General features: G+C 40.1%; 1 protein-coding gene and 1 pseudogene across 5 annotated transcripts in view; one reads left to right on the top strand and one right to left on the bottom strand.

Annotated features, from left to right (window-relative positions):
- Positions 1-17,188, bottom strand: part of SLC9A9 (solute carrier family 9 member A9) — a 656,685-nt gene that overhangs the window by 595,987 nt on the left and 43,510 nt on the right. The gene's annotated exons all lie outside the window — the stretch shown is intronic.
- Positions 1,333-16,046, top strand: LOC101282420 (cytochrome b5 domain-containing protein 1-like; annotated as a pseudogene).

The following is a 17,188-nucleotide window of genomic DNA, read 5'->3' as shown; positions in this document are numbered from 1 at the left end:
ATAAGAGAAAGATACCAGGGATGGGGGCCCACAGAGGAAAGACACTGTGAGAAGACAGCCATCTGCAAGCCAAGGAGAAAGGCCTCAGGAAAAACCAACCCTGCCAACTCTCCTTTATCTTGAATTTCTAGCTGCCAAAATTTTGAGAAAATAAATTTCTATTGTTTAAGTTACCCAGTCTATGGTACTTTGCTATGGCAGCCCCAGAAAAATAACTACAGTGACTAACCCCCAGTTTTCACCTGGCCTGAAATCTTTTTTCACCAGGGAATCAGGCCTAGGAGGAAATGGGGTTAAGGGAGAATTGATTTTACTTAATATCCAACATCCCAAGGCAAACTGGGGATTAGCTCAGGCTAACTAAGTTATCCAGGATGACCCAACGTGGTAGCTGTGGTGGTGATGTTATGATGGTGGGTATTCTAGGGAGGAAGGACATCGCAGCATAAGTTCCTAGGCAACTCAGCTCAAACCCAGAAGAGCAGGGAGTAGCACTGTCCTTCCAGATAATCAGTTTACTGAGTAAGATCCCAGACCATGACCTGATTCTCAGAAGCAGAATCCAATCCCCCTCGTGTAACCCAGCACAAGGGACTGGCAAAAGTGTAGTGTGTGGTCCACATTCTCTTCCAAGGCACCTCCTCTCCCACCGGTATCCCAGGTATTACCCTAGAGCCTTGACGGCTGAAGGATGAGGCCTCTCTCCTGGTCCAGCACAGATTAGCTGGGGTGGGGCAGGGCAGTGCAGAAACTGGGCCCAGGCCCAGTGATCCAGAAAAGATCCCCAGAATGTTGAAGGGGGCCCAGTTCTCCTTCCCACAATGAACTTTTTCTTCTCAGAATTTTTAGCATTTCCCAAAAAAGAAGGAGGGAGTACAGTTATCTATGGAATCCAGTTTGCATAGATGCCACTTTGAATAAATAGCAGCCAGCTTCAAATAAAAAGCAGCTACTCCCTCTCCCTAGTTCCCCAAGGCAGAGGCTGTGATTTTATTCTACCCACCCCTTCCCACCCTCACCACCACATTTACAGGCGAGGGTTCTCAGCCCTGCATCTTCTGGGCTGGATGGACGCCCAGTTCAGCTCATAAATTCCTCTCTTATAACTCCCATTTGTTCCATCAGTTACCAAACATCCAAAAAACATTCTCATAATCTTTGCAGTTTGATATGTCTGATATTCAGGCTGTCCAGAGTTCAGGGCTCAGGGTGGGGGCCCTTTCTGCCCAGGTTTAAGTATATAGGCCCCTAGAGAATTGGAAAGCTGAACAGAAAATTGAGGCAGAAAAAGTACTGACTTTGACCAGACCCTTAGTGCAGGGACTGACCAGCATGGAAGGCCAGAGCTTTCAGTACGTGGAGGCCCAAGGCTTGCTGAATCCTGAACCTAAAACTACGTCCAATCCAACTCCACCCACCACTGGCAAGACAAAAGTTCCTAATGCCTCTGTTCAGTCCTACCATCGTCAGAATCAGCCAGAGTGGGACTCCCCAGATCCATCAATGATGGCCTTTTTGCCTCACAGGAGTGGGTCTGGGGGTGAGCAGTACTTGCCATGGTTAATATAATCAATAGGGTCCTCTCATTTCCAGAAGAGTCTAATCTTGGAGTGGGGGACTCTCTGGAAAAAAACCCCAAAGAACTGAGATATTGAAACTACTCCCTAAAAGCTCCTGGTGGGTCAGATGTACAGTGACAGTGTAACATCCATGGCCTTGATGTACTAAGTGGAATCTAACTTCTCTTAGAGTTGTTACAGAATTACAAATGTAGAGCCATTTCCATTAATATGTGTACCTCCCTCCATCACACATACATTCCTGAGGGGTGAGGTCTCTAGGTGGGTAGCTGCATTGGTCCATTGGTTCATTGGGTCATTGTAGGTATGAATGCTTTCTCTCTCCCAGGAAATTGTCTGGCTGTTGTCATGGAGCAAATTGTATTGTCAGAGTCAAGTGGGATCCAGAGCCTCAACTTTCAAGTGTGTGGAAAACAGAGCAATGGCTCCCTGCTGAGGAAGCAAGGCCATCCAGCCATGGAAGCCTGGGGTTCTGCTCTCTGTGGTGAGGTGCTCCTATTCTGTGACTATTTCACCCAGAATTACTTCTCTTCACACTCTCGGTATTATTGGACATATGCAAATTAGGCTAACCTAATACGTTACGTGTTGGAAAGCTAAGGTGGCCCTCACTGACAGTAGGCAGCCTTTGTGTGTTGGTATTGATGAATTTCTGTGGCCAGAACTGGCACTTACAGTCATAACTCATATAATCTTATACTCTACATACTCAATATTGTTTTCCTCAACTGTTTCTCTATATTTCAATTGCCTGTGGTCTCTGTCCCCTGCTAAGATGTCATACAGAACCAGAAGATCCATGAATGTTAGAGTTATAATGAACAGTCAGATGTCATTTGAGCCAAAGTAGAGGAGAACTCTACTGACATGTCTCTAAAAGTTGCACCCACCCCTTCTTCAATACTTACAGTGTCAGGAATTTCACTGCTTTGTGAAGGAACCTATTCCATTGTTACACAGCTCTAAATGGGATGTTTCTATTTCTTTTTCTTTCATTTTCCAGATTATTGCCTAATCTCATAAAGCACACAGAGAGACTGTCCTGATCTTGCACAGTCTTTGAGCACATGCGATGGGTATCCACTCTCTAGGAAAGCCTGACACGGCAAGCTTAACCTGGCCCATTCCCACAAGGTAATTTACATAAGTGAAAACAAGGGGCAAAGAGCAAAGCATAATATGCTTTATAGCTTGTCCTTTGTTCAGCAATTTTGCATGCTTCTGACCTTGTAAATTTGTCAGAGAGAAAAGAAAGGTGGCCTCTCATCACCACAAATGAGAACAGGAAAGTTACTGATGATTTCCTCACTGTCAATTATCTTTCTTGGGTCTGAAAGGGAGAGATACCTCTTCTGAAGCAGCAGGAAGAGTGACCAGACTGTGCCATGGATCTTGACCATGGATGACCCCCTTTGGATCTCTCCTTCCTAGGATAGGTTTCTCAGATCTTTGAAACAGTTGGAAGAAGCAAAGCCTCATCTGTCAGGGCTGTGAAACCAGTGCAGGTGACATCTGACTATTACCTCACCTTTTCTTAAGTATATAAATAAGCAACTTTATTCAAAACCTTGACTGATGACTGTCCCTTGGCATTTTGAACTTTTTTATCTATTGCTGTATAAAAAGAGTTTATTAATTTATTTGAGGCCTGGCATGGAGAAGGGAATCTTCCCTAATCTTTAGCCAAATATTCCCTTAAAACATCCTAGAGGAAAGAGAAGAAGTTGGGGCAGAGGAAGAAAGTGGAGAAAGAGAAGAAAAAGAAGGGGAAGAGGGGACAGGGAAGAGGAGGGGTGGGGAATAGGAAAGGAGGGAAATTTTCCAGCTCTTTGTGACTAATGGACTGAACTGCTTCAGCCGTCTGTTAGAGGTGAGTGGTCTGTCTGACTGAAGCTCTACTTAGATAATATCTGTTGTGCTTTGATATGGCAGCCCTAACAGACTAAGACAAAAGAGCAAAACATATGCTTGTTTCACAGTTTTTCAAAGAAAACATAAAAATAACACTGACTTCCATGTGTATATCATCAGACATTTTACAAAGGTTGTCACATCCAGTATTAAATTAGATTCTAACTGCAGACTTAACTGCTACATTATGATAGCCATTTTACAAAAGGGAAAAGCAGACAGACGAAGGAAGGTAATTTGTGCAGTGTCACACAGAAAGGTCAAAGTCTGGACTTGTACCCAGACCACTGTTCTTTGCACAACACTAAACTGCTCTCATAACAATCAATCTTCACACCATGACATCATTTATAAATCTAATAAGAAGGTTTCAATGTTTTCACACAAACATCAATAAAAGCGTTTAAAAGGGAATTGTCAGTCGTACCTTCTAAACTAAAGATGACATATGGATTTTATCTTGCAAGCCAACTATGATCGCTTGGGAGGGGCTGCCAATCCTGTTTACTGATGAGGATTCTGAGGTCATGAGGATTCTAATACCCAAATTAACTAACAATGTCAGCTATAGGCACAGGAAATGGGGTGTGCAACAGACGAAACTGGGATTACAAATGCTACTCCAACCCCGAGAATAATATGGGGTCCTCAGGGATGAACAAATGAGTTTCCCAGTGGGAAGAACAAAAATATAAACAAGGTTGGCCAAGGACATTTTTGTTTTTAATTCTTTTTTGAGTTGCTTCTGTCGAGTTGCCTCTCTGACCTCTCATTTTCTTTCAGTATGGAAAGTTGGAACCTCAAAACTAAAGTCTAAAAGAAACTCCTCACATGAAGCTTTATATGTATGGAAGATCATGAGTTTCTGAGAGACAAGGCCTTCAAGATTTTACAGTAAATGCAGAAGCAGATTTTATGAAGGACTGATAAGGAGAAGCAAAATTGGTTCTCAAGAACATTCCTAGCAACTGTTTCATGGTTGGTAGAACAATTGGATATATAATCAGGGAGTACACAGCTTTGATTATAGTGGATTATACCAAAAGACATAATAATACTGCTATAATTACATATCAGCAGTTAGGCCTCAAATTCTTTTTTAGAAAATAGTTACAAGTTTTGTAAAGCTACAAGTTTTACAGAAATAGATCCAAGATAACAAGAAACACAAGGATCACAGTAAAAATCCTTTGTGACTAAAAAAGTGGCATCCTGTTCCTCCCCACTCCTCCATCTTAAACATCCTCAAAAATAAGTCCTTACTGCACAGGACAGTAAACTGCAAAGCATATTCAGATTTTAACTTAATTTTTTTTCAAGGATAAGCTAGATGCCTGCTTTCAAAACAGATAACACACTTAAAATGATGTAAGAAGTTAAATGGCTCAAACAAGACTGACCAATTTAGCAAAATTTACTAACCGAAGTAACTTCATATAACTGCTTTCCTTACCAAAGCCTATAAAATGCCACTTTCATTTAACAAAAAGGATGAAAGCTTTTTTATTGTTATGGAAACCAGAAATATATGAAGATCATTTGAGAATAAAATTAGAACATATTTTATTCAATCTTGTTGACTTTTAAAAAGTTATGATTCTTGAAGCTAATGCTTTTCCCATTAATTTTTTTTTTTTTTTTTTTTTTTTGTGGTACGCGGGCCTCTCACTGTTGTGGCCTCTCCCGTTGCGGAGCACAGGCTCCGCACGCGCAGGCTCAGCGGCCATGGCTCACGGGCCCAGCCGCTCCGTGGCATGTGGGATCTTCCCGGACCGGGGCACGAACCCGTGTCCCCTGCATTGGCAGGCGGACTCTCAACCACTGCGCCACCAGGGAAACCCCCCATTAATTTTTAAAAGTAATTTTCCTAAAGGTCTTTTCTTTTCAATATTTATTTATTTTGGCTGTGCTGGGTCTTAGATGCAGCATGTGGGATCTTCACTGTGGCATGCAGAATCTTTTTTTTGTTTGTTTTTTAGTTGCGGCATGCGGGATCTTTAGTTGTAGCATGCTGACTTCTTAGTTGCCACATGCTGACTTCAGTTAGGGCATGCATGTGGACTTCAGTTGCAGAATGCATGCGGGATCTAGTTCCCTGACCAGGGATCAAACCCGGGACCCCTGCATTAGGAGCATGGACTCTTACCCAACTGGACCACCAGGGAAGTCCCCTCAAGGTCTCATCTGAGCTATGAGCCAGAATTTGCTACTCCTAGTATTTATATTCTTGGGAAAAGCTCTCTGGTAACATAAATAATAAAGTTGAACTTCTAACGTGGTTCTTTGTAAAATGAAGGTAATAACTAAATTATAAAATCAAATACAGAAAAATTGAGCAACTGTGTGACGCTAGCAAGAACACTTACATTTCACGTAAAAACAAAGTGAGGAAAAAAAAAAAAAAAAACAAAGTGAGGAAGATTCAAACTCACTCAGTGACAGGTTTTACTTCAATAAAAACACGGATTCTTATTTCATAAAGTACTTATTTCCAAGTTAACAATCGATTACTCAAATATATTTTTTCTTTGAAAATAGGCCTCAAATGAGGTAAGAGAAAATTAATCTGAGTTATAAAAATACAAAGGGTCTGAAACATTATATTTTTAAGTCAGAGTAGGACACTTAAAATACTCCATTGTATTTGTATCAGAAGTAGTTAAATTTTTGATACAAGTTGCTCGATACAAAGTAATAATAATTAAATTAAATAATAACATAGTCTTAACTTTATGAAGTATTAGTGTTGCCAACTCTCATGCTTATGGTCCACATGTCATCTGGGCCCCCTTCCCATGGAGTCTGGGAGAGACTGATCTGACCTCTGCTTGGTGACATCTCTGAGCCTTCCTCAAGTTTCCCACAAGTACAAGGCAAGAGAACAAGGAATAATCTATATTCTTAAGGGCATGTTGGCCTCCAGGTTCCTTCTGACCCAGTCCCAGTGTTAACTCAGATGCAAAACATGCCCCTCTTGAGTCGCCCAGAAAATTTTGCTCTCCCAAAGCATGTGAAAGTGTATAGAATTTTCTGAAGATTATGCCTGATGGAAGATTTGGAAGGGCTTATCTTGAAGCACACAAGTAATTTCATATGAACATATTCCTCTCTGCTTCTTTCCTGTCCTTCAGTCTCTCCATTACTGGGAATGTGCACTGGCCCTTCTCCCCATGGAGATTCTTTTTTTTTTTTTTTTTAACATCTTTATTGGAGTATAATTGCTTTACAATGGTGTGTTAGTTTCTGCTGTAATAACAAAGTGAGTCAGCTATACATATACATATATCCCCATATCCCCTCCCTGTTGTGTCTCCCTCCCACCCTCCCTATCCCACCGCTCTAGGTGGTCACAAAGCACAGAGCTCATCTCCCTATGCTATGCGACTACTTGCCACTAGCTAACTATTTTACATTTGGTAGTGTATATATGTCCATGCCAGGACATGGGGGGGGGGAGGGTAAGCTGGGATGAAGTGAGAGAGTGTCCTAAAGTCCATTCTCTACATCTGCGTCTTTATTCCTGTCTTGACCCTAGGTTCTGCAGAACCATTTTTTTTCTTTAGATTCTATATATATGTGCTAGCATACAGTATTTGTTATTTTTCTTTCTGACTTACTTCACTCTGTATGACAGACTCTAGGTCCATCCACCTCACTAAAAATAACTCAATTTCATTTTTTATTATGGCTGAGTAATATTCCATTGTATATATGTGCCACATCTTCTTTATCCATTCATCTATCAATGGACACTTAGGTTGCTTCCATGTCCTGGCTATTGTAAATAGAGCTGCAGTGAACATTGTGGTACATGACTCTTTTTGAATTATGGTTTTCTCAGGGTATATGCCCAGTAGTGGGATTGCTACGCTGTATGGTAGTTCTGTTTTTAGATTTTAAGGAACCTCCATACTGTACTCCATAGTGGCTGTATCAATTTACATTCCCACCAACAGTGCAAGAGGGTAACATGTTCTCCACATCCTCTCCAGCATTTATTGTTTGTAATTTTTTGATGATGGCCATTCTGACCGGTGTGAGGTTATACCTCATCATGGTTTTGATTTTGCATTTGATTTGCATTTCTCTAATGATTAGTGATGTTGAGCATCCTTTCATGTGTTTGTTGGCAATCTGTATATCTTCTTTGCAGAAATGTCTGTTTAGGCCTTCTGCCCATTTTTGGATTAGGTTTTTTGGTTTTTTTGATATTGAGCTGCATGAGCTGCTTGTATATTTTGGAGATTAATCCTTTGTCAGTTGCTTCGTTTGCAAATATTTTCTCCCATTCTAGTGGTTGTCTTTTCATCTTGTTTATGGTTTCCTTTGCTGTGCAAAACATTTTAAGTTTCATTAGGTCCCATTTATTTATTTTTGTTTTTATTTTCATTTCTCTAGGAGGTGGGTCAAAAAGGATCTTGCTGTGGTTTATGTCACAGAGTGTTCTGCCTATGTTTTTCTCTAAGAGTTTTATAGTGTCTGGCCTTACCTTTAGGTCTTTAATACACGTTGAGTTTATTTTTGTATACAGTGTTAGGGAGTGTTCTAATTTTATTCTTTGTTATGTAGCTGTCCAGTTTTCCCAGCACCACTTATTGAAGATGCGGTCTTTTCTCCATTGTATATTCTTGCCTCCTTTATCAAAGATAAGGTAACCATATGTGCAGGGGTTTATCTCTGGGCTTCCTACCTTGTTCCATTGATCTATAGTTCTGTCTTGATTACTTTAGCTTTGTAGTATACTCTGAAGTCAGGAGCCTGATTCCTCCAGCTCCGTTTTTCTCTCTCAAGATACTATGGCTATTCGGGGTCTTTTGTGTTTCCATACAAATTGTGAAATTTTTTGTTCTAGTTCTGTGAAAAATGCCATTGGTAGTCTGATAGAGATTGCATTGAATCTGCGAATTGCTTTGGGTAGTAGAGTCATTTTCACAATGTTGATTCTTCCAATCCAAGAACATGGTATATCTCTCCATCTGTTTGTATCATCTTTAATTTCTTTCATCCGTGTCTTATAGTTTTATGCATACAGGTCTTTTGTCTCCTTAGGTAGGTTTATTCCTAGGTATTTTATTCTTTTTGTTGCAATGGTAAATGGGAGTGTTTCCTTAATTTCTTTTTCAAATTTTTCATCACTAGTGTATAGGAATGCAAGAGATTTCAGTGCATTTATTTTGTATCCTGCTACTTTACCAAATTCATTGATTATCTCTAGTACTTTTCTGGTAGCATCTTTAGGATTCTCTATGTATAGTATCATGTCATCCGCAAACAGTAACAGTTTTACTTCTTCTTTTCCAATTTGGATTCTTTTTATTTCTTTTTCTTCTCTGATTGCTGTGGCTAAAACTTCCAAAACTATGTTGAATAGCAGTGGTGAGAGTGGGCAACCTTGTCTTATTCCTGAGCTTAGTGGAAAAAGTTTCAGTTTTTCACCACTGAGAATGATGTTGGCTGTGGGTTTGTCATATATGGCCTTTATTGTGTTGAGGTAAGTTCCCTCTATGCATACTTTCTGGAGGGTTTTTATCATAAATGAGTGTTGAATTTCATTGAAAGCTTTTTCTGCATCTATTGAGATGATCATATGGTTTTTCTCCTTCAATTTGTTAATATGGTTTATCACATTGATTGATTTGTGTATACTGAAGAATCCTTGCATTCCTGAGATAAACCCCACTTGTTCATGGTGTATGATCCTTTTAATATGCTGTTGGATTCTGTTTGCTAGTATTTTGTTGAGAATTTTTGCATCTATGCTCTTCAGTGATATTGGCCTGTAGTTTTCCTTTTTGTGTGCCATTTTTGTCTGGTTTTGGTAACAGGGTGATGGTGGCCTCGTAGAATGAGTTGGGGAGTGTTCCTCCCTCTGCTATATTTTGGAAGAGTTTGAGAAGGATAGGTGTTAGCTCTTCTCTAAATGTTGGACAGAATTCGCCTATGAAGCCATCTGGTCCTGGGCTTTTGTTTGTTGGAAGGTTTTTAATCACAGTCTCAATTTCAGTGCTTGTGATTGCTCTGTTTATATTTTCTATTTCTTCCTGGTTCACTCTCATAAAGTTGTGCTTTTCTAAGAATTTGTCCATTTCTTCCAGGTTGTCTATTTTATTGGCATATAGTTGATTGTAGTAATCTCCCATGATCCTTAGTATTTCTGCAGTGTCAGTTGTTACTTCTCCTTTTTCATTTCTAATTCTATTGGTTTGAGTCTTTTCCCTTTTTTTCTTGATGAGTCTGGCTAATGGTTTACCAATTTTGTTTATCTTCTCAAAGAACCAGCTTTTAGTTTTATTGATCTTTGTTATTGTTTCCTTCATTTCTTTTTCCTTTATTTATGATCTGAGCATTATGTTTTCTTTCCTTCTGCTAACTTTGGGGTCTTTTGTTCTTTTTTCTCTAGTTGCTTTAGGTGTAAGGTTAGGTTGTTTATTTGAGATTTTTCTTGTTTCTTGAGGTAGGATTGTATTGCTATATACTTCTCTCTTAGAACTGCTTTTGCTGCATCCCATAAGTTCTGGGTCATTGTGTTTTCATTGTCATTTGTTTCCAGGTATTTTCTGATTTCCTCTTTGGTTTCTTCAGTGATCTCTTGGTTATTTAGTAGTATATTATCTAGCCTCCATATATTTGTAATTTTTACACTTTTTTTCCTGTAATTGATATCTAGTCTTATAACGTTGTGGTCGGAAAAGATACTTGATATGATTTCAATTTTCTTAAATTTACCAAGGTTTGATTTGTGACCCAAGATATGATCTATCCTGGAGAATGTTCCATGAGCACTTGAGAAGAAAGTGTATTCTGTTGTTTTTGGATGGAATGTCCTATAAATATCAGTTAAACCCATCTTGTCTGATGTGTCACTTAAAGCTTGTGTTCCTTATTTATTTTCATTTTGGATGATCTGTCCATTGGTGAAAGTGGGGTGTTAAAGTCCCCTACTATGATTGTGCTACTGTCAATTTCCCCTTTTACGGCTGTTAGCATTTGCCTTATGTATTGAGATGCTCCTGTGTTGGGTGCATAAATATTTACAATTGTTATATCTTCTTCTTGGATTGATCCCTTGATCATTATGTAGTGTCCTTCTTTGTCTCTTGTAATAGTCTTTAAAGTCTATTTTGTCTGATATGAGAATCGGTACTCCAGCTTTCTTTTGATTTCCATTTGCATGGAATAACTTTTTCCATCCCCTCCCTTTCAGTCTGTATGTGTTCCTGGGTCTGACGTGGGTCTCTTGTAGACAGCATACATACAGGTCTTGTTTTTGGATCCATTCTGCCAGTCTATGTCTTTTGGTTGGAGCCTTTAATCCATTTACATATAAGGTAATTATCAATATGTATGTTCCTATTACCATTTTCTTAGTTGTTTTGGGTTTGCTATTGTAGGTCTTTTCATTCTCTTGTGTTTCCCACTTAGAGAAGTTCCTTTAGCATTTGTTGTAGAGCTGGTTTGGTGGTGCTGAATTCTCTTAGCTTTTGCTTGTCTGTAAAGCTTTTGATTTCTCCGTTGAATCTGAATGAGATCCTTGCTGGGTAGAGTAATCTTGGTTGTAGGTTTTTCCCTTTCATCACTTTAAATATGCCCTGCTACACCCTTCTGGCTTGCAGAGTTTCTGCTGAAAGATCAGCTGTTAACTTTATGGGGATTACCTTGCTGCTTTTAATATTTTTTCTTTGTATTTAATTTTTGATAGTTTGATTAATATGTGTCTTGGTGTGTTTATCCTTGGATTTATCCTGCATGGGACTCTCTGTTATTCCTGGATTTGACTGACTATTTCCTTTCCCATATTAAGGAAGTTTTCAACTATAATCTCTTAAAATATTTTCTCAGTCCCTTTCTTTTTCTCCCCTTCTTCTGGGACCCCTATAATTTGAATGTTGGTGTGTTTAATGTTGTCCCAGAGTTCTCGGAGCCTGTCCTCAGTTCTTTTCATTCTTTTTTCTTTATTCTGCTCTGCAGTAGTTATTTCCACTATTTTATCTTCCAGGTTGTTTATCAGTTCTTCTGCCTCAGTTATTCTGCTATTGATCCCTTCTAGAGAATTTTACATTTATTGTGAACAATAAATAGTTCTTCTAGGTCCTTGTTAAACATTTGTTGTATTTTCTCCATTCTATTTCCAAGATTTTGGATCATCTTTACTATCATTACTCTGAATTCTTTTGCAGGTAGACTGCCTATTTCCTTTTCATTTGTTTGGTCTGGTGGGTTTTTACCTTGCTGCTTCATCTGCTGTGTATTTTTCTGTCTTATTTTGCTTATCTTATGTGTTTGGGGTCTCCTTTTCACGGGCTGCAGGTTCGTAGTTTCCATTGTTTTTGGTGTCTGACCCCAATGGGTAAGGTTGGTTCAGTGGGTTGTGTAGGCGTCTGGTGGAGGGGACTGGTGCCTGTGTTCTGGTGGATGAGCCTGGATCTTGTGTTTTTGGTGGGCAGGACCACGTCCAGTGCTGTGTTTTGGGATGTCTGTGAACTGATTATGATTTTAGGCAGCCTCTGCGCTAATGGGTGGGGTAGTGTTCCTGTCTTGCTAGTTGTTTGGCATGGGGTGTCCAGCACTGAAGCTTTCTGGGTGTTGAGTGGAGCTGGGTGTTAGCGTTGAGATGGAGATCTCTGGGAGAGCTTTCGCCGATTGATATTACGAGGGGCCAGGAGGTCTCTGGTGGACCAATGTCCTGATCTTGACTCTCCCACCTCAGAGGCTCAGGCCTAACACCTGGCTGGAGCACCAAGACCCTGTCAGCCACATGACCAGGTACATGGTTGTTTCTTGCCTTTTGTAAAGTCTGAGGTCTTCTGCCAGCTTTCAGTAGATGTTCTGTAGGAGTTGTTCCACATGTAGATGTATTTTTGACGTATTTGTGGGGAGGAAGGTGATCTCCATGTCTTACTCCTCTGCCATCCAGAAGGTCCTCCCCAAGGAGATTCTTGCCCCATACTTTCAGTAGGTTCTAGCTTCCTGCTTCTGTCTCTTCCTGCCTCATTCCCTCAGGGGTAAACAAACTTGTCTCTCCATCTCCAGAGTCACAAGTTCTCCAACAAGATACTCACCAAGATACTAAATAGGCCTGAACATAAGAGACCCAAGAATGGATTTTCCAAAAGAGAAGATCCCCTTTAAAGAGTTTTTAGCCAACTTAAATATGTATATAAATGATTGATATAGAAGAACCCGTCATATGTCTTCTTACATTATTGAATTTATCAATTTAATCACACAATCATACTTAAAAGAATGCATTATAGAGGACCTATATTGCTTTTTTTCTAATTGGAGTATAGTTGATTTACAGTGTTGTGTTAGTTTCAGGTGTACAGCAAAGTGATTCAGTTATACATGTACATATATTCATTCTTTCTAAGATTCTTTTCTCATATAGCTTATCACAAAATACTGAGTAGAGTTCCCTGTGCTACACAGTAGGTCTTTGTTGGTTATCTATGTTATATATAGTAGTGTGTGTATATGTTCATCCCAGGCTTCTGATTCATCTCTCCCTGCAACATTTCCCCTTTGGTAACCATAAGTTTCTTTTCAATACCTGTAAGTCCGTTTCTGTTTTGTAAATAAGTTCATTTGTTTCTTTTCTTTTTTAAAAAAATTAGATTCCACATATGAGTGACATCATATTTGTCTTTCTCTGCCTGAATTACTTCACTTAGTATTGTAATCTCTAGGTCCATTCATGTTGTTGCAAATGGCATTATTTCGTTCTTTTTTATGACTGAGTAATATTCCATTGTATATATGTACCACACCTTCTTTATCCATTCATCTATCAATGGACATCTAGGTCGCTTCCACATCCTGGCTATTGTAAATAGCACTGCAATGAACATTAGGGTGCAGGTACCTTTTCAAAGTATGGTTTTCTCCAGATGTATGCCCAGGAGTGGGATTGCTGGATAATACGGTAGTTCTATTTTTAGCTTTTATAGGAACCTCCACACAGTTCTTCATAGTGGCTGCACCGATTTACATTCCCACCAAGAGTGTAGGAGGGTTCCCTTTTCTCCATACCCTTTCCAGCATTTATTGTTCATAGACTTTTTGATGATGGCCATTCTGACCCATGTGAGGTGATACCTCATTGTAGTTCTGATTTGAATTTCTCTGTTAATTAGTGACATTGAGCATCTTTTCATGTGCTTTTTGGCCATCTGTATGCCTTCTTTGGAGAAGTGTCTATTTAGATCTTCTGCCCACTTTTTGTTTGGGTTGTTTGTTTTTTTGATATTCAGCTGCATGAGCTGCTTGTATATTTTGGAGATTAATCTTTTGCTGGTCGCTTCGCTTGCAAATATTTTCTCTCATCCTGTAGGTTGTCTTTTCATTTTGTTTGTGGTTTCCTTTGCTGTGCAGAAGCTTTTAAGTTTAATTAGGTCCCATTTGTTTATTTTTGTTTTTATTTTCATTACTCTAGGAGGTGGAACAAAGAAGATATTGCTGCAATTTTATGTCAAAGAGTGTTCTGCCTATGTTTTCCTCTAAGAGTTTTATGTGTCTGGCCTTACATTTAAGTCTTTAATCCATTTTGAGTTTATTTTTTTGTATGGTGTTAGGGAGTGTTCTAATTTCATTCTTTTACATGTAGCTGTCCAGTTTTCCCAGCACCATTTATTGAAGAGACTGCAGAGGTTCTCCCACAAAAGTGAGAGTCCTGAGCCCCACATGAGGCTCCCCAGTCTGAGGGTCTGGCATCCGGAGAAGGAATCCCCAAAGCAGTTGCATTTGAAGGCCAGCAGGGCTTGAGCGCAGGAGCTCCACAGAACTGGGGGAAACAAATTCTTCATATTTGACATAGGTGTCTTTGCCATCAATAGAGACATTGTTGAGTCATCTAACACAGTTCTCTAAAACACATGAAGTTCATTTCTTTCTAACTAATTTGAAGTACAGCATACTGAATCCAGTCAGCCCAAGCCATAAAAATCAACCTGTTATTTATGTTCTCCATAATGTAACCACTTAATTTTCTGCTTTTTAAATTGACCTTTAAGCCTTATTTACAATGACATTCAACACTTGCAAGTGAGAGCTTGTACTGGGGAATAATGATTACAGCTGGGTTAAATTTCCTTGTGTCCTTTTTTGTAACCAATTCTCTTGAGTGACCTTTATAAACAACTGAAATTAACATTGATTGAAGTGGTTTCAGGCTGATCTTCCCGCAAATAGTTTTTGTCCTCCAACATGATACTACTGAAATAATGTCCTATGAGATTTGAAGGTAAGGTTGCTGTCTTTTTTGGAGGGATAAATAATTTTGAGGGTAAAAAAACTCAAACTCTCACTTTATGTTCTAGCATATAGGCAACTGTCCCTTAACTTTCTCCCTAGGAAGGACTGTGGTATCAGTTGTTAAAATTTTCCTTATTACACATATATTAATAATATCATTTAACCTCCATAGCAGGGCAAATATTAATCCTACATTACAGATGAAGAAAATGAAGTTCCAAGAAATGTAGCATCACATGGCTTGACACTGGGCCAAGTCTAGCCAAGTGGTTTTCCCTAGAATACTATAAAAACAAAATACAAGGACCTCTGCAAGTTGCTAAGAGAGTAAATCTTAAGTATTCTCACCACAAAACAGAAATGGTAATTATGTAATGTGATGAGGCTGTTAGCTAATGCTATGGGGTAATCATTTTGCAATAGCTAATGCTATGGGGTAATCATTTTGCAATATATACATGTATCTCCAAGTCCATATGTCAATTATATCTTTAAAGTTGGGGGGAAAAAATTGTGTACAATGAACTCATAGTACAGTTATAATGTCAGAAATATAAAAGACCTCCAAATTAAATATATTTTTAAAAAATACAGTAACCTGGAGTGGATAAACGCGCTCACCTTAGCTCCTGGACGAGAGGGAGGATGCAGCAGTGACTGCGTGCTGAAAAGCGAGGAAGCTACTAAAGGAGTCGGTGACAGGTAGAGCAAGAGCCATGCCACGCCGGGCCTAGTGGCCGGGCCAGACTTTGACTATTTTCAGCGTCACTCTTTCACGCCAGCAGAGGTGGCCCAACATAACCAGCCGGAAGACCTCTGGGTTGTCTTACCTGGGAAACATGTACGACCTAACGCCGTTATTACAGGAGTACAAGGGAGACCTGCTGCCGAAACCCATCGTGGAAGTTGCGGGCCAGGACATCAGCCACTGGTTTGATCCAGACACCAGAGACATCGGCAAAGCACACAGATCCGCTGACCGGTTCCCTGAGATACCGCACCCCCCGGGGCTGCTTTCTGCACGTGCCTCCTCAGCTGCCCCTTTCGGACTGGGCCAATGATTTCGGGAAGCCTTGGTGGCAGGGGTCGCGTTACGAGGTGGGGCGGCTGTCCGCCAAGACCCGGAATACCTGCATCATTAACACGCTCACATCGCGAGAGCACACACCGGAGGTGGGGGCCCGGGAATCAATGTGGGAATCAATCAATGTGGGAATCAATCAATGTGGGAAATCCTACACAGCTATCTCCCCTATGCTGCACATGCTGCCAGCTACACATGGAAATATGAAGGGGAGAACCTGACATGGATTATACCCTGGAAGAGAATGGCATCTGGAATGAGGAGGAAGAATTTGATTATCTCAATATGGATAGTACACTCTACACACCTGCAGTACTGCTGTACTCTGTGACCTCACAGAGCTACAGAAAGGGAGATGTATGCTCACGTAGGCTCAAGACATATTTTGAGTTTAGCTGTTTCTGTGCCCTGTAGGAAAAGAGGTGGGGATGGAGCGGGGAGGGCAGTACCTGGACCTAGACCTCCATTCTGCTCTGGGAGCTGGCTTGAGGTTCCCATGCCCGACTGAAGTGTAAAGGTCCTATTCCTCGGGTTAATTACAATTTACTCTGAGAAAGTTAGGAAGAATGCTAGAAGTGAATTAATTTTTAGGACTGATACAAGAAAATAAAGTATCTTAGATCAGGGAGATGTAGAAGAGGATAGTCAGAGAGAGCTCAGGCAGAACTTTTCAATAGTAAGAGAAAGAGAAGTCCAACACAGGGATGAGGGATGGAAGAACTTTTCTGGCAATGATGGAAATGGGGTGGCTGCAGGAAGACGGGATTTACAAAGACAGGAATAGGAAATGTCTATCACTGGCCATATAAAACTGGCTAATCTCTCTTCTGAATAGTATTTGGCAGCTGAAGCCCAAGAGGAATGAAGGAAGTGAATGGTCACCAGGTAATTCAGGCTAGATATTATGCTATGTGCTTTATATACCTCATTTAATACAACTACCCATAAGACAGATACCATTACCACTATTTTACAGATAAATATTCTGAAGCTTAGTAAGATATAATAGCACAAAAGGCACACCAGTTAGTAACCAGATTGCAAACCCAGGTCTTCCCAATTCCAAAGTCTATGTTCTTCTCAATGTCCAGGCTCACTGCACAATGGGAACCTATAGGCCTATTGTGTAGTCAGCTGTGGTGTTGTGCTTTTTTGTTTTGTTTTTTTAGTTATTGTCTTTGCAAGGGACATAGCAGAGTTCTGCAGTGGCAGAGAGGACACAGGGAAGGCTATGTGTCAGCTGAGTCATAGCTATTGAGGCTACTTCGTGGTTAATCCCATAGCAAAACTTTCCTCTGACTTTTCTGAGGCAAAGAGGTGGGTATATACTGACTCCAGGAAAATTAGAGTGGGAAAGGGCTTT

This window comes from Orcinus orca, chromosome 5 (genome assembly GCF_937001465.1).
Source record: "Orcinus orca chromosome 5, mOrcOrc1.1, whole genome shotgun sequence".
Taxonomy (NCBI): Eukaryota; Metazoa; Chordata; class Mammalia; order Artiodactyla; family Delphinidae; genus Orcinus; species Orcinus orca.
This window is presented reverse-complemented; position numbering and strand designations above follow the sequence as displayed.